Here is a 19,236-nt window from a genome sequence, read left to right as displayed (position 1 = left end):
ACAAAGTCTAAACATGCCAATTACCAGCAAAGAAATTGAATCGGTAATCAAAAATCTACCCAAGAACAAAACCCGTGGGCCAGAAGGATTCACTGCTGAATTTTTTCAGACATATAGAGAAAAAATAATACCCACTGTCCTTAAAGTTTTCCCAAAAAATAGAAGGGGAGGGAATACTTCCAAACTCATTTCATGAACCCAGCATCACCCTAATACAAAATCCAGGTAAAAACCCCCACCAAAAAAGAAAATTACAGACCTATATCCCTGCTGAACATAGATGTAAACATACTCAAAAAAAAATAATAGCAAACCGAATTCAAAAGTACATCAAGTGGATCATACACCACGATCAAGTGGGATTCATCTCAGGGATGCAAGGGTGTTACATACCCCAACATTGGACGATTCATCAACATCATCCAACACATCAACAAAAAGGACAGAAATCACATGATCATCTCCGTAGATGCTGAAAAAGCATTCACAATATTCAACATCCATTCATGATAAAAACTCTCAACAAAATGGGTATAGAGGGCAAGTACCTCAACATAATAAAGGTAATATATGACAAATCCACAGCCAGCATGGTACTTAACAGTGAGAAGCTGAAGGCTTTTCCTCTAAGATCTGGAAGAAGACACAGATGCCCACCCTCTGCACTGTTATTCAACATAGTACTGGAGGACCTAGCCAAAGCTCTTAGAGAACAGAACTAAATAAAATGCATCCACATTCATAGAGAAGTCGAACTGTCACTAGTTGCAGATGACATCATATTGTATCTAGAAAACCGTAAAGAGTCCTTTCCAATACTAATAGACCTAGTATCAGAATTCAGCAAATTTGCAGGATACCAAGTTAATACATAGAAATCTGTTACTTTCTTATACACTAGTAATGAATTAGCAGAAAGATAAATCAGGAAAACAATTCAATTCACAATTGCATCAAAAAGAAAAAAAAAATCATAGGAGTAAACCTAGCCAAGGAAGTGAGAGACATATACCCTGAAAACTAAAAGAAACTCTTAAGAGAAATTAAAGAGGACACTAACAAATGGAAACTCATTCCATGCTCCTGGATAGGAAGAATTAATGTTGTCAAAATGGCCATTCTGCCTAAAGCAATCTACACATTAAATGCAATGCCTATTAAAATTCCAACAACTTTCTTCAATGAACTGGAAAAAACAGTTTTAAAATTCATATAGAACCACAAAAGACCCCAGATAGCAAGGCAACCCTGAGAATGAACAATAAAGAGGGGGTATCTCGCTCCCCAACTTCAATCTCTACTACAAAGCAACAGTAGTCAAGACAATTTGGTACTGGCACAAGAACAGAGCCGCAGACCAGTGTAACAGAATAGAGAGTTCAGATATTAACTAAAACATACACTGTCAATTAATATATGATACAGGAGCCATGGACATACAATGCAGAAATGACAGCCTCTTCAAAAGCTGGTGTTGGCAAAACTGGACAGCTACCTGTTACAGAATGAAAGTGGAAAATTGTCTCATCCCATACACAAAAGTAAATTCGAAATGGATCAAAGACCTGAATGTAAGTCATGAAACCATAAAACTCTTGAAAGAAAACATAGGAAAAAATCTCTTAGACATAAACATGAGTGACTTCTTCATAAACATATCTCCTTGGGAAAGAGAATCAAAAGCAAAAATGAACCAGTGGGATGATATCAAGCTGAATATCTCTTGTACAGCAAAGGACAGCACCAATAGAACAAAAAGGCGTCCTACAGTATGGGAGAATATACTCATAAATGAAAGGTCTGATAAAGGGTTGACATCCAAAATATATAATGAGCCCACGCATCTCAACAAACAAAAAGCAAATCATCCAATTAAAAAATGGGCAGAAGCGCTAAACAGACATTTCTCCAAAGTAGAAATTCAGATGGTCAACAGACACATGAAAATATGCTCCACATCTCTAGTCATCAGAGAAATGCAAATTAAAACCACAATGTGATATCACGTCACACCATAAGGATGGCCACCATCCAAAAGAGACACAACAACAAATGTTGGTGAAGTTGTGCAGAAATAGAGACCTTCCTACACTGCTGGTGGGAATGTAAACTAGTTCAACCATTGTGGAAAGCAGTATGAATTTTCCTCAAAATCCTCAAAATAGAAATAACATTTGACCCAGGAATTTCACTTCTAGGAATTTACCGTAAGAATGGAGCATCAAAGTTTGAAAAATGAGACGCACCTGTATGTTTACTGCAGCACTATTTACAATACCCAAGGAATGGAAGCAACCTAAGTGTCCATCAGTAGATGAATGGATAAAGAAGATGTGGTACATACACACAATGGAATATTATTCAGCCATAAGAAGAAAAAAAATCCTACCATTTAGAACAGCATTGATGGAACTAGAGGGCATTATGCTCAGTGAAATAAGCCAGGCGGAGAAGACAAACAAAATGATTCCACTCATATGTGGAGTATTACAACAAAGAAAAAACTGAAGTTACGAAACAACAGCAGAAACACAGAAACCAAGAATGGACTAACAGTTACCAAAGGGAAGGGGACTGGGGAGGATGGGCGGGAAGGCAGTGATAATGGGGGGTGTAAGAAAGGGGGCATTACAAATAGCATGTATAATGTGGGGGGAACAGGAGGGCTGCGCGACACAGAGAAGAAGACTAGTAGTGATTCTACGGCATGTTACTACAGTGATGGACAGTGACTGTAATGGGGTTTGTGGGGGCACTTGGTGATGTGGGCAGTCTAGTAAATGTAATGTTCCTCATTTAATTGCAGATTAATTATACAAAACAAATCCCTGCCATGCACCCCCATCCCATAATAGAAGATGTCCTGGCCTCAAACAATCCTTTATTTTCTTTTGCTAATCATTTCACTGCCCCATACTCCTGCCTATAAAATCCTTCCATTTTGTATAGCTCATTGGAACATCTGATTGCTGAATGGCATATGCCCACTTCCTGGCACACTTAATAAAGCCAATTAGGTCTTCAGATTTACCCATTTCAAATTTTGTTTTTTAACATAAATTATATGGCAAAGGGAATTAAGGTTGCTAATCACCTCACATAAACCAAGGAAGAGTACCCTGGATTATCCAGGTTAGGGCACTATAATCACAGGGGTCCTTATAAGTGAAAATGTAAGGCAGAAGAGAGAGTGAAAAAGAGACAGAGCTGAAGCCTGGAAAGAATTAGGTGCTACATTGCTCACTCTGAAGATGGAGGAAGGGGCCAGCAGCCAAGGCATACAAGCAGCCTCAAAGTCTGAAAAAGACAAGGAATTAGATTCTTTCCTGGAGGCTCCAGGAAGGAAGCCAGTCCTTTGATTTTAGACCAGTCAGACACGTTGCCGGACTCTAACCTTCAGAACTTTAAGATAATAAACTTGTTGTTTTAACCCATAAAATTTGGGTAATTTATTAATTAAGTAGTAGGAAAGTAGTACAGTTGGTGTGGGGAATGGTGAAGTGTTCAGTTTTCGACGTGTTCAAGCAATGTGAATGTGTTAGATATCTAAGTGGAGATGTCAAGTAGGCAGATGGAAATATGAGCCTGAAATTTTGGGGAGACATATGGGCTGGAGATGTAAATATTGAAATTTTTAGCAAAGAGAGAAAAGTGAAAAGAATGGGTGAGATTAAAAAAGAAGTAAGTGTAGATAGAAAAGAGCCTGTCTAAGGACTGAGACTTGGACCTTACTTTGAGTAGTATTTCATTCTATGCATGTACCACATTTGTTTATGCATTTGCCCACTGACAGATATTTGGATTGTTTCCAGTTTGGGACTATTTTAAATAATACATAATTGCTCCTTTCTAAAGCAAGAAGAAGAGAGATCCCATCTAAAGCAAGTTGATTTTTATTTTATCGTCCCAATGAGGCATCAGTACCATGACAGAATCCTTTGACTTTTCCACCACGCATCTCTGATGACCGACATATTGTCAGTGGTTAAAAGCTAACAAGCACTCCAAAAACGAGGCATACACCAACATGTAAACACAGAGTTAAGTGGCAGGTCAGAGGCAGATACTTAAGCTAGGCTTGTAAGAACAGGCAGGTATTGGAGGCAACAGTGAGTGACAGATCCCAAATACAGGAGACCGGTCTTGGGAACAGGAATTAGGAACTCAAGCATATGCTGGGCAATAAAGGTGAGAAAAGTACAAAGTCTGGATAATACATTCTAGCTGTCAACCAAATGAGACTGGGGCCCTGAGCCAGCCTTCTCCCTTGGGCTTCTATTGCATCCTTAACTTGGTACTAACCCTGTGGGTGTATCTATAGCTCTCCACTTGTCACTTGCCCTCCTCTCCCATTTCTCTTCCTTTTTCCTTAATTGCATATGATACAAAAGCACAGAAATAATATGTTCAACTAATTCGAATACATGTTTTTTTTCACATATTAACACCTCTGAAATCAGGATTCATCTTGAAATTGATGGTGTGTCATAGTGTAATTGGCAGTATTTGTTTCATTCTTGGTATATAAAATAATGGTGACCTTAGATTTAATTGTAGAGTTGATGAAATACAAATGCTCTATTATTTAAGGCAATATTTTTCAAATTTTGCATTTTATAAAATTGGTGGGCTGGCTTTTACGGAAGTATAAATTTACACAAAATTCTCCTCACCAATTTTAAGTGTACCACTTAATGAATTTACATGAATGTGTACAATCATGCAACAACATCATAATCATGAGAAGAACATTTTCATGTCTGCAAGTTCCCTGGAGCTTCTCTGCAGTCAGTTGCTTCTCCTCATCAGGTCCCCTAGCAATCATTGATCTGCTTTCCATCAACATAGTTTTACCTTTTGTAGAATTTCATACAATGACATTGCACAGCATATATTCTTCGTGTGTCTGAATTCTTTCACTCAGCATAATCATCCTGAGATTAATTCTCATTGATGGACATATCAGTTCATTTTTATTGTTGAGTAGTATTTAATTCTATGGATGTATCACATTTTGTTTATTCATTTGCCCATTGACACATTTGGAATGTTAAGTTTGGGGCTATGTTAAATAATGTGTAATTGGCCCTTTTCAAGCAGGAAGGAGAGTGATCCCGTCTAAACCCATTAGGTTTTATATTCTCCTCCCTGTGGGGTATCACTACCATGATAGAATGCTTTTACTTAAAAAGGGGTGATGAAAACAAATCTCATATATTTTGTTTATTATCACCCCCTTATCTGTGAAAGCTGTTAACTAAAAAATCTGTGAATTCTAATCCATAGAAGGAAAAGAAATTCTAAAGCTTCTGAATGCACACTTTCACAAACGATAAAAGGTACTAGTCGTTTCCCCGGTGAGACAAAACTTTGGGTAAACATCGGGTTTATCTGAGGAAAAAGAAGCCTGCAAAAAGCATCTTTCGATCTGAAAAATACTAAACTTCCAAGATTCCGAATTCCATTTGCTTACAAATGGAGGTTATCTACAACTCCAGAATGCCGGGCCCGAAATGGGTTACCGTTTTGTGTTCCGGGATTTGGGGTTCGCGAAGGCGTCACCCTACTCAGGACGGCTGAGTGACTAAGGACGTCCGAAGAGCGGGCCCTGAGACTCCGGGCCGCGAGCGCATTGGGCAGTGCGATACGGGAGGCGGGAGGTTAGGACCAGAAACTAGAACCTTTCCCCAGAGGGAAGCCTGGGCGCCTGCAAGTCTCGCGAGGTCCTGGCGGGCCCAATGGAACACTGGCCGCAGCTTAGAACTAGGGGCGCTGCTAGGGGGCGCACGAGTGGGCCGCGAGCTACATTTAGGCGCGTCTGCGGGCGTTGAGAGCAGAGAGCCGTAGCAATGAAGGCGGAGAGGGACCACGGGCCTAAGGAGAAGCGAGTAACCCTCTCGCGTCCCCCGCGGGCCACACGCAGCGGCGGAGGGGCTTCGGGGGACAGCACAACAGGGGAAGACAAGCAGGATCGAAACGAGGAGGAGAAAGAGGCGCTGAGCAAGGTTCTTGGCTGGCTGTTGGCCCAGGAAAGGGCGGGCCAGGTCCGCCACCCGTGGAGGGTGGTTGGGAGTGGGGCTGTCCTCTTTCCCACCCAGCTTCCCCCTCTTGTTCCTTCACCTGGGTGAGAACCGCATCACCCCGTCCCATCCACTTGCCCGAAATGGGGGAAGCGCCTGGGTGGGTGTGAGGCAAACGGGGGAATCCCAGACGAGAAGGTTTAGGTCACAGCTGTGAGATGGCAATGGGCCGGGGAAGCAGTGGGTGGCGAGGACGAGCAATTGGAAGGTTAGTTGGGGAGAATCACCAGGCAGCGAAGGGGCCATCGGGTGGGACTGGTTCGTGTGCGTATTAATGGAGGCGAGCTGAGGAGTGTGGGGGGATTAATGGCCTGGGGCCAGATCGGGTGCATCCTGTTTCGGGAGCAGTAAGGGGATTTGGTATTCCTTAGAGTTTTGAATTCTTTATGCTGAATGAGAGGAAGGATTTTGTTTTCGGATGTGTTGGAGGTGTAGGGAAATAATCAAGAACTCGTGGCATCCTCAAAAGACCAGGCTTGGTCTACTAATTTCTTAACACTACTAGTATTTACTGAAAGATGAGTGACAGAAAATGCGAAGACCCAGTGAACTGAGGGGCTTCGGGTTAACTGAACCTGAAGTTTTCCTTTCTCCTTGCAGTTCTCGTTTCTAAGAGTTTTTAAAAACCACGTTACTGTTATGTTTGACTATTGTTGAGCATTAAAAGAATATTCTCTCCTAGGTTTGTATAAACAATCTCTCATCTTTTAAAGCCCAGACCTTTTCAGGGGTGGTGATTTCTTTCAGGTATGACAGAAAATTGCTTTGCACTAATTTTATTTTCCTTACTATTTTTAAGATGGTAATTCAGGATTAACTCCCAGTTTGACCAAGGCGCAACTTCAGGAACATCTTCAGCCTCTGCCCGAGAATGATTACTTTGAGGTTATTTTAAAATGATACTAGGTAAAATAAATAAATAAGAGAGGGAAGGGGGGTAAACGAAGAAATGGTTTCTCCCATTCTTTTTTTATCCTGTTTTCCATTTGATTTTTGAGACTGTCTCTTTAATGTATGCATACTTGTAATTCAGCCAGATAAGTGTGAGCACATTTACATAACTGCTTTCCTATGTGCTGTCTTTATCCTCCTGTGTACACCAGAGCATACATCAGCTTTAAAAACCAGGACATTATTTTGTTCAGGGATCGCTTTGACGGTGCTGTATTCCTTGACAATAAAGGTGAGTCTTTGAAACTGAAGAGTTTATCATTTGTATGTTTTAACACTGCATTAGTGTTTCACAGTTTTCTTAATACATTCTTTTCTAAAATTCTGGGTGATAGAATGTGCAACATTTTTAAAGAGTTTTTACACATTTGGTAATTTTATTATAGTCTTATAAATAAATACATGACTTTTCACAGCCATCCAGTATTTTATTAACCTGCTATTTCTGTAGTTTTATCAAATGAATAAATTGCTGCCTTTTCTGTATGAAAACTTTTGCCCTGGATTAAGTGATCTATTTACTAGTTTCAGTAATAATACTGATAAATGACTCTCTAAATTTGTATAACAAGATGTAAAAATTTACTTCTCATCTTGGTTCAAGGACCAACATTTATTAATTTAATTTAAATCCTTTAAGCCAATAGTTCCCACATGGAATACTGTTTAACATTTTGTTGTACCTAATTAAAACACTGAACCTGGTTATCTCCCACTTTGTATCCAGGAATCTGTAGGGTATGCCCTAACTCATTTTATTTATTATCTGCTGCTTCCAACATTTAGCCAGAGAATGTCTAAACTGCAGTTTTCCACTTTTCTTTTGGCTTTGCAATCATAGGTGAATGCTGTGTCTTTTTGTTGCTGTTTTTCTTTCAGTATCACTTCAGAGTTTGTAAAAATGAAATCTTTGTCAGGAAACATGTCAGTAACAGTTGACGTATTGCTGCTGTTTTTATCCAGCTTTTATTAATCTTCCCTCCAGGCATCCCAAACTAGCTACTTCTCCACTCAGACTTTATTCCAGGAGACAGTGATTTCCTGGTAATCTGAGCTGTGTTTAACTTTTTCCTCTATCACCTCTTAATATTAAACAAGTAATGAATCTTTTCAGTTTATTGTTTTTTAGTATCTTGTTCACCTAGGCTCACCAAAACTTTCACTTTATATTATCACCTAATGCTTTAGAACCACTGTATCTAAATTTATGCGATTTTGATTTTTTTCCATTTCTATATAGTTCAGTCCATTAAATTGCCATGAAATTAGTCTTTTTGAAATATTGATTAAAGAGCAGTTGTGGGAAAAACATCCAAACTCCTTGCTAGGCAGAATCCTCCACAGTTAGGCCTCACTTTTGTTTTTTCAGCTCATCTCCCACGGTTTCCTTCTGCTTCAGTCTGGTTTATCTATTCCTTCTCAAATATATCAGTTATTAAGGTAATCTGATTCTGTATTCACTACAATTTCCAAAATCTTGTTTCTTCCATGAGTGCCTTCTGATACCTTCTGGTCAATTCTAGTTATTTTATTGTGACTTATTCTGTATGCCAATGATCTTACCATAGCATTTCATATCTTGAATGACATTACTCTAAAGCAGCAATCTGGTGTATTTTTTTCCACTAGTCACTTTATAAAAATTGAGATACAACTCACATATCATACAACTGAGTGGTTTTTAGTGCTTTCACAAAGTTGTGCCATCATCACCACTATATAATTCCAGAATGTTTTCATCACTCAAATAAGAATCCTACATCCATTAGCATCCATCTCCCCTTCTTTCCTCCACCTACAGCTTCAGTAGATCCTAATCTAGCTGTGGATTCTGGGCATTTCATATAAGCTGTATCATACAACGTGTGGCCTTTTGTGACTGCCCCATTTACTTAGCATGTTTTCAGGCTTCATCCATGTTATATAGCATGTGTCATTACCTCATTCCCTTTTATTTTCATTTTTGAAAATTGTGGTAAAATACACAATTACCATCTTAACTATTTTAAGTGTACAGTTTAGTAGTGGTGAGTATATTTCACATTGTTGTATAACCAATCTCTATAACCTTTTCATCTTGCAAGACAAACTATACCCATTCAACAACTTCCCATTTCCCCTTCCTCCCGTCCCCTGACAACTACCATTCTACCTGTGAACCACCATTCTCTCTCTGTGAAGTTGACCATTCTAGGTACTTCATGTAAGTGGACTCATATAGTATTTTGCTTTATGGGACTGGCTTATTTCACTTAGCATAATGTCTTCAAGGTTGATCCATCTTGTACATGTGTTAGAATTTACATTTTAAGGCTAAGTAATATTCCATTGTATGTATATACTACATTTTGTATATTCACCCATCAGTGGAAACTTGGGTTGCTTCTACCTCTTGGCTGTTGTGAATAATGGTGATATGAGTGTGGGTGTACAAATATCTGTTCATCTTTTCAACATTGCCCAAAAGTGGAATTGCTAGGTCATATGGTAAATTGTTTTTAATTTTGTATGGAAGCAGCGTACTATTTTCTAGAGCAGCTGCACCATTTTACATTCCCACACACAGTGTAATGCATGAGGGTTCTAATTTACCCTAATTTCTCTATTTCCTCACCAACACTTGTTACTTTTTTTCCTTCAATGGTAAACATTCTGATGGGTGGGAGGGGATAGCTCATTGTGGTTTTGATTTGCACTTCCCTAATGATGAGTGAAGTAATATTTTAATCTTTGCATATGCTTGAGCATATGACCACCTTTTCATATGCTTATTGGCTACTTGTATATTATATTTGGAAAAATATCTATTCAAGGTCCTTTGAACTTTTTTTAACTAGGTGTTCTGTTGTTGTTCTAGGAGTTCTTTATATATTCTGTATATTGACCTTTATCAGATATGTGATTCGCCAATATTTTCTCTTGTTTTGTAGGGTTTTTTTCACTCAGTTGATTGTGTCCTTAGATGCACAGAAGTTTTTAGTTTTGATATAGTCCAATTTATCTATTTTTGTTGCCCATGTTTTTAGTGGCTCCTGGTGTGTTTTTTAAAAACAGTTTTATTGAGGTACAATTCACATGCCACAAAATTCACTCTTTCAAAGTGTACAGTGCAGTATTTTTAGTATATGCAGTGTTGTGCAACTGTCACCACAATCTAATTTAAGAACATGTGTCATTCCAAAGAGTAACCCCATACCTATTAGCTGTCACTCCTCATTTTCCCCAACACTACCCCCCGCTCTAGGCACCCCACTAATCCACTTTCTGTCTCCATAGATTTGCCTATTCTAGAGATTTCTGATATATTTTTTAAATTAAAATTAATTTGTAGTTTTTCCCCTATGTATCAAATATCATGCTTTAGAAGTTGAACTTAAATGAATATTTTACTTCCTACCATATCTTTTCATTATGTTATCAGTATGAACTTGGGCTTCTTTTGGTAATGTGTTGATTTTAATTATGTGAGTGTTATTTATGTCTGAGGGGAAGTCCTATTAAGGTGATCACCACCAAAGAGGCCTGAAAAACAGTGGGTTGACTCTTGTATCCACTTTTCATATTTTCTTTGTTACAGCAAGTATGGTATTTTTTCTAAACAGGTCAGGAATATCCTGCTATAGTAGAATTTGCACCTTTTCAAAAAGCTGCAAAAAAGAAGATGATGAAAAGAGTTACCAAAGTTGGGACTATCAATGATGGTATAGTATAGTTCTAGTTATGTAAAGCTATTGCATTGGGTTTTGAAAATACATTACCTTTGTGGGAATTAATTGGACTCCAGGATTTTAAAGAGTGAAACATGGAATAAAGTTCATGAGAAATGTAATTCACTGATGAAAGCTTTGCTTAATTATTAGAATGGAGGTGGGGTTCCTCTATAATTTCCATTCTCTTTGGCTGGTAGCATTTCATTCTTCCACAATTAAGCAATCTCTTGCTGACTATTGAGCAGTAAATCAGCTTAGGTCTTTTGATTACGACACAGTGGAAAAATTCAGATGTTTCAAAATATAGCAACTCCTTAAGGCCTTTTATTACCATTTTTATGATAATATTTTTGACTTCTGGTTTCCATTATTTTTATAAAGAGGAGGAATTACCATTGAGAACTGTGATAGAAAATTTTCTATACTCAAGTAACAACATAAAGTAGATGAAGTGGCCAATCCTATTTTCTATGTTTTAAATATGCAGTTAACTGCATGCCTAGGAATTACATTTAACTGAAATACAGGAACTGAAAAACTAATAATTGCCATTTAAGGTAAACTGGATCCAGATTCTGAGCCCTCCATAATTTGTTATGTTGGATAAGGACTTAGCTGCAGTATTTTTTATATCACACTGCTATTTTAGAATCATCTAGTTTGATTTTTGTTATTTACTACTATAATGGTTATTTTGTAGAGAAAACAAAAGACTCAACACACCATTGCTTATTGTATCACAGATTCATGCCTGGAAGACCACATCAAGTAACACGCTCCAGAGTGCATAGAAACTCCCAAGTATAAGCAATAGAGTGACTCGGATTTGTTTCCCTTTCTGATGTCAGACGTATCTAGGAAAGAACTCCAGGAATTAACATCACCTCCTGTGCCACAGCTAGGACAGACCCCCAATTTATCTTTTTGTTGAGCAACTGAGTTTCATATGTTGAGTTTACTTAAACTGAGATATACCCATACAGGAATTGCTACATGCTTATACATAGTACACTCTGAAGCTCCCATAACTGACTTTCAGTTCTCCCATAAGTGTGACTCTGATTAGTAGGAACAGTGCATTTTAAAAGCCAACTAACAATGCTGGAAGTTCTGTTTTAATGTGCGGTGTCTCATTTACCCTTACTCCATGTTAGCCCCACACTCCCTTAGTGGATATCAGGAGTTCTGAGAGTAAGTGACCAGTAAAGCTCTAAAAGGTTTATCTTGTGGGTGTGGTTAGGTTGGTTTTCAATCTTCAGTGAAGTAGAAAATGACCACCTTTGATAAATATCCTAGGTAATATTTCTTATTTTGTTTACTTAAAACAATTATTTAGGTCCAGAATATAGAACATTTTTGGAAAGTTGTGTTGCAGATAATGAAAAAATAACATCTACTCCAGAGACACTGCTAGAGGAAATTGAAGCAAAAAATAGAGAATAGTTAAGTGGGCAGGTGGAATTAAAGCATTCTTTTTCCTCAGAATACCTGTGTGACCTCCACTTCCATCCTACCTGTGTGGCGACAGCGAAGGCACTAAGTTCTTTGAAACTGTGTTTCTTCTACTGTAAAATGAGAATGATAATACCTGCCTCACAGGATTATTGCACGTAGGAAGGGAAAAACTTGTAGAAAGCTCCCAGCCTTACTGCTTCCCTTCTAAGGGCATGGCTTAGGCAGCTCTTGCTCCAATAAATTTCCTGGGGAAGTACTAAGACCTAGTATGTCAAAAAATGAAAAAGTGCCACAGAGATGGTAACAGGGTCTCCTACCTTCTCGGAATATAGTTTATGTGGCTAGGGTTCCCCAAGGCTCTCCAGGACTTGTTGGTGGCAGGGTGCGGAGGTTCCCATTTAATTCTTTCTAGCAGTCGCTCTGTCTGCCGTGCCACAAGTGACCTGACTTGCTATTCCTAACCATCAGCAAGACAGAAGGTAGAGCCAGCCATGCTACAGATGTTCATTAATGTTCTTATTAGCGTAATGAACATCTTGGCTTCTAACAAAGATGTTCATTACAGAAATAAGAACACTTCCAGTGAAACCTGCACACGGTAGCCTCACCTTACAATGGTGCTTTTTTAGTGTTGGACTCGTCATTTGCAGTGGCTCTACTCAAACACCTCGTGCTTAACTCTTGTGTGCTTTGCCTTTTGCTTGGTGACTCATGTGAAGCCTTCACCCTGAGATGAGCCTATGTATGTATGAAGCCTTCACTCTGAGACATGATATGCTTTGATTTTGCCTAAGAATTTCTCTGAATATCCAGCACTTGGGGGTGTTCTAGAGAGATTTAGAGCAGTGGAGTGAGAAAATTTTTCTTAGCAATTTGGACTTTGTAAACCATATTTACTTGGGAATTTCATTTTGTAATATCTTTATGACACTGAATATAGAGTTCCTGCTCAGTACTGATGGGACTTCACTGTTCAGTTGTTGAGGTATTTGAATTTTTAAACCAAATGCCAAGTAATTCTTGCTGTTCACCTCTAATAATACAATTGTGCCATCATAAGTATGTTACTCTCAGGCTCAAGGCAGAATTATTCTTGCAATGGATCACTCCTTTGGTGACAAGGTATTTGTCATTTCAAGTACAACATAAAAACAATCTCAGAGTAGTAACCTGCCCACCCTTTTAAATTTGTGGCATATTTTTGCCTCAAGTTATAGAGACATGTTGGTTTGGTACAGAAGGCATACTTGGAAGTGTCCATTGGTTCACTTAAAGGTTAGCACACTTCAAGCCAGAGGAGTCTTGATCCTATTGCCACAAAGTGATTAAACCACTTCATTTGAGTTGGTAACACTTTCACATTAGCAGCGTCCTTTTAGTGAACTACTGCTCTTGTGCACTAGTTGTTCACCTGAAAGTTTGAGTACCTGCACAGATAAAGGCCTTCAGTAGCCTAAATTTAGAATATTTAGTATACTGTTCTCTTTGGTGGAGTCAGACGAGAGTGTTCCACCCTTCAAAATAAAAAATTTGTTTTTCTTTAAGCTGCTTAAGACATCAGAAAAAGAGATGAAAAAGAATTGGACAAAAGAGAAAAAGCCAAGAAACTGGACAAAGAGAATCTGAATGATGAAAGAGCCAGCGGGCAAAGTTGTACACTGCCCAAGGATTCTGATGGCCAACTTAAAGATGAAAAGCTTAAAAGGTCATTAGTAGAGGGCTCTTTGGTACATTTGTTTCCATGTTTCTAGATACTAGTTTTAGTGCTATGTCCTGGACTTGTACATGAATGAAGATACTCTGTTTTACACAGGGTAGGGGGTCATTGAGAAGGAAATATTTCAAATATTCTAGTATCTTAATATGGGTGAATGACTTTTGGGTTTTGTTACTGTTTTTCAAAACATACGGTGTTTTCACTGTGCTCCAAAAGTGCATGCTCATTTATAGTTGCCAGGTCAGAATGAGTGTTCCTGCATTTGGGATTAGAAGATCTGTGAGGGTACATTCTCAGATTTGCTTTTCATGCAGATGAGAGTAGTAGAGACTACAGGGATAGGGAACGGGTTTATGAACGAGATCAAGAGCGCATACTGAGGGAAAGAGAGAGGCTGAAGCGGCAAGAGGAAGAACGCCAGGGGCAGAAGGAGCGCTATGAGAAAGAGAAGGCTTTTAAAAGGAAGGAAGAAGAAATGAGAATAGAGAAAGACACACTTGGGATAAAGGAAAGAAAACCGAAAGCAGAGAATCAGTAGGCAGTGCAGAAAAAATTGAAAAGAAAGAGGAGGTGTTTAAAAGAGATCGCATAGAAACAAGATGCTGCTTTTTGTTATGCTTTTTTATTTTCAAGACAAATTTTTTTCCTTCCTGCAAGTGTGAAGGATGGGCTAGCTCACTCTTTACATAGAAATTTGAAAGGGGAACTTTTATCTGCAGGATTTTTCAGTCTTGGTTTGGTCATTTTATTAACTTACAGAAATGTCACACATACACAAAAGTAGGGAGAACAGAGAATAATATGATGTACACATCACCCAGTTTAAAGAGTTACCGTCTTGTGGCCAACCTTCTTTCCACTCTGTCCAATCCCTGCCCCTACTAGATCATTCTCAAGCAAATCCTAGGTACAGAATTTCTATAAATGTGACAGTTTTAGAGATAAGGATTCTTAATAATGTAACCCTAATAGCATTTTCACACCAAGAAACCCCTTAATAATTCCTTAATGCCTACCTACTCAGTGTTCAGATTTTCCCAATTTTCATTATCTTTTTTACGTACTCTAAACAAGATCCACAAATTGCTTTTGCTTGAAATGTCTTAAGTCTCTTTTAATCTGACAATTTCTCCTCTTTTCTTTTCTTATCATTTATTTGTTACAGAAACCAATTGGTCAGGTAGAACTTCAAATGATCTGTATTGGCGTATTACATACTGTGGCATCATTTAACACATTACTATTTTCTGTGTTTCCTTGAAAACGGGGTCAGCAATTTTTTTCTGTATGGGCCTGATGGTAAACATTTTACACTCTGTGGGCCATACGGTCTTTGTTACAGCCACTAAGCTCTATAGGAAAGCTGGCATAGACAATTTGTAAAATAATGAGTGTGGCTGTGTGCCAATCAAACTTTATTCACAAAAGCAGGTGGCTTTTTTGGCAGGGATACTTACCAGATCGTGGTGTTCCCTTCCTATGGCATCATTAGGAAGCATATGTGTTGGTGACCTTTTTTAACTCAAATATTGTTGATATACAATCTTATGTTGGTTTCAAATGTACAACACAGTGGTTTGTTATCCATATTATTAAATCCTCACCCGCTGTACTGTGGTTACTATCTATCAACATAGTAAGATGTTAGTGTGATGTTAGGATCAGTAGCAATTGCTAGGCAATGGTTATGTAACAGGACATCCTTGTTCTTAGCATATACAAGGGATGAAGTGTCATGATGTCTGCAACTTACTCTTAATTCTGCAAAAATAATGTGTATATATGTGTGTGCACACACTAGAGACAAAGTGTTCATGTGACAAAACGTTAACGATTGTGAGTCTAGGAGGGTATTGGGTATTCACTGTACAAGTTTTGCAACATTTCTGCAGATGTGAGCATCTGAAATCAACTTTACCAATTGCACAATTCCTTCAATGGCCAGCCCTGCCTACAGTTATTGATATTTTTTTGTGTGATGGAATAATGTGAGATTTTCTGGTAGCTCTGTACTTTATGGATTGGTATTAGGCAAAATCTGGAACATTCCAAAGGATACTAAATGTGCCTATTTTGAACAAAATTTGACCAAGTTTCTTAACATAATGTGTGTTCTCTCCTGCCCTACGAATTAAAACAGGACTTCCCCAGCTTTCAATATGAAGTGCTTGACCTCTTAGGAAATAGGAAACACCCACGGGGGCAACACTGAACTCTCTCAGAGGGATGATACCAATGATAGTGGTGGGGCGCGGGCCAAATCCAAGATGTCGTTCAACTTAAGCTGCAAGAAAAGGCCTGCCACGGGCCACCTCTCATCAGAACCATGCCAAGAGTCAGTGGTACTCAAGGGAAGTCAAAAGCTGAGTCACTGAGCAAGCGCTCCTTCATGGGTCCTCCTCTCAAGAAACTGGGTCTCCTGTTCTCCATGTTTAATGGTCATATGTCCGGACCCAGTTCAGAACCAATGTACACAATTTCTGATGGATTGTTCAGCGGCGCTGTATGTGGCAGAACATCAGATATTCTCAGAAGGAGAAAGGGAAAGCAGAGGCCTGTTCTCAGAGTGAAATGAATCTCAGTGAGGTAGAATTAGGTGAGGCCCAGGGTGCTTCTCAGAGCAATGAATGCCCTCTAGCGTGTTCCAGCTCTCTGCACTGCATATCCAGCATCTGCTCCCCGAACTCTAAACGTTTAGACTCTTCAGAGGATGTACTTGAAACTTGGGGAGAGGCTTGTGACCTGCTCATGAATAAATGGGGTTATGTACAGGAAGAACAAGTTACAACTCCGCTCTAAGTCAAGCCCCTATCATCTGTTCTGGAACTCAGGAAGAAATTTGTAATTGCCTTGCTCTTGGAGGTGACATAGAATATGATTCCCTTACCGCACGCCCCCCCACCCCCCAAGAAAGGAGAGTGAAACTCCTCTTATTTTCACTGTCTTTTATAGCCACATTCTTAATTTTTGTTCTTATATTATTAATTCTATTATTTGCCTTTTTATACCTATAAACACTAAGTCCATTTCACCACCAACTGAAAGGGTGTTTGCCCCTAATCAGCGGAGGTGCAGTCGGGTGCTGAGCCCTTTGGCTTTGCTTTTCACCCTTGCTTCCTTGAAGCACCAGGTGCCACTCTGCTACACAGGTTGCTGCCACACAGATTCCTGACCTTCCTCAGGATCTCACACCATTTCCCCACACGGCTGAAGGATGTGGTCTGCAGTCCCCACCAGCTATCAGATAAAGCAAACTAACCTGCCTATCTCTGTTGCTCTCCAGTGCTCTATGCTGCCCATTCTGGTTCACTGAACAGACTCCAAAAATTGTCAACTTGTGGTTTCTAGGTATAACTGGCCATCTTGAGTTTTTGTTCTTAAACACTACAACTTCCCCACACACTGGGAGCAGCCCTCTGGGTATCCCAGAGCCCTGCGGGGAGAGGAGGTGCACCAAGTGTGCTCTCCTGCCAGAATGACACCCCTTTGTGCCTCTGTGCCGAGAAGATGCTCACCACTGGCAGCCCTGGGACTGGCCTGGGTGGCTGCTCTGAGAGTGGCTGCTCTCAGGCTGCTCAGCTGCTGTGGCAGGGCCATGCCAGAGGGGGAATGAACAGCAGGCTGCTTTTGCTGTGAGGGGCTTCAGGGCTGCATTGCCTCCCAGGGGGCTGGGGTGCCTGTAGTTCCTCAGGATTCCCAGGTGTGCCATGACAGTTCTGTCCATCTGTGAGGCCCCTGTCCCTTTAAGACTTTCAAAAATCACTTGCTTTACTTTTATCCCAGGGGAGCCGGCTGCAGGGACCCACTCGCAGATTTTACTTTTCCGTTTCCCTAGTATGCAGCGCACCATTCAATGTGTGTCTGTGCTCCAGGTGTGGATTACTAGGGCTGGTTATTTAGCAGTCCTGGGCTTCTACTCCCTTCCCACTCTGACTCCTCTCCTCCCACCGGGGAGCTGGGGTTGAGGAAGCGTTCAGGTCCCACCAGGCCGCAGCTTGTATCTTACCCGCTTCATGAGATGCCAAGTTCTCACAGATGTAGATGTAGCCTGGCTGTTGTACTGTATCCTCTGGTGCCTCTTTTAAGAATAGCTGTATTTTTTGTATTTTCAAAATTATGTATGGTTTTGGGCAGAGATTTCCACTGCCCTACTCATGTCACCACCATCTGGGCTCCTCCATGTTCCAGGATTTTCAAGCTCATTATATTTGTTTTATTCCCACTCTAGAGTGGATTTGTATGTTTTCATTTATTGTCCGTAAGTTGTGGTCTTTTTCTGAAGCTATACCATCAGTGCTTATGGTATTTGACACATTAATAATAAACATATTAATAATTATGTTTAAATATAAAGGTAAGTGAAATGCCCTTATACCAAAAGGTAGTTTTCTTACCTCGTGAAAGCTCTGTAGAAGCGTTCTATTACACAAATGAAACGCAATTTATGTAATAACAGAATGTGCCTGCAACTTTTGACCATTATAATCAACCTTCATAAATCCATGATTGTCGCACATCTGCCTTACCCTCATCACTTACTGTCAAAGACGTTACAATTCCAAAAAACCTTGCAAAGCCAAAAAAGATGAAATGAAGAGGTAAGAATGGCCTGCAGTGTGAAGGTCATTTTCACCAATTTGCAGCATATTTTGCCCTTTGACCTTATCTATGAGCAGTTTTCAGGGCAACCTAACATCCCAGGAGCTGTACCTCAGCACATGCACACACACATACAAAGGCATTGCCCGTAGTGGCACTTGAATGAGTGTATGGCAGTGTGACTTTTATTTTAGCATCAAGTGGCCAACCACTTGCACATACATTCAAGAAAGGCTGGGCCATTTTATGTCTTTTCCCACAAAGTTCATTATATTCCCAAAATACTCACTGCCACTGGTTGCCTTCCAACCTAGAAACCCTCTTGGCAGTTCTCTGGTCTTACTCAACCTTTAAAACTAACCTATGGAATATAAGATATAAAAGAGGCTTTGGATGTTTGTGGGTGAACTTGAGGTACTTATGTGGTGGTAGTAAAGAAAGAAAAGCTTTCAAAGTAAGGACAAGTATGGATAGGCACTTTAAAACATAAGGCCACCAAATTGTCAAACATTTTAGCTGACCAAGTGAGATGGAGGGGAAAAAATGTTTCTGATTAGAACATTATCAACATCATTATCCCCCTCAACAAAAGCCAGAAGTGTAACAGTATATAAAAACTAGCTATGAATTGTAAATATTTAGGTTGAATTTCGTATCATAGCAAGTTCTCCCCTAGTGATCACATATTCCTTAGTTGAACACATCAGACACATAATACGATTAT

At 39.5% G+C, this 19,236-nt stretch overlaps 1 pseudogene; it reads left to right on the top strand.

Annotated features, from left to right (window-relative positions):
• Positions 1-6,244: 6,244 nt before the first annotated feature.
• Positions 6,245-19,236, top strand: part of LOC140847578 (regulator of nonsense transcripts 3B-like) — a 372,804-nt pseudogene continuing 359,812 nt past the window's right edge.

This window comes from Manis javanica, chromosome Y (assembly GCF_040802235.1).
Source record: "Manis javanica isolate MJ-LG chromosome Y, MJ_LKY, whole genome shotgun sequence".
Taxonomy (NCBI): Eukaryota; Metazoa; Chordata; class Mammalia; order Pholidota; family Manidae; genus Manis; species Manis javanica.
Note: the sequence above shows the minus strand (reverse complement) of the source record. Positions and strands in the feature narration are given on the sequence as shown.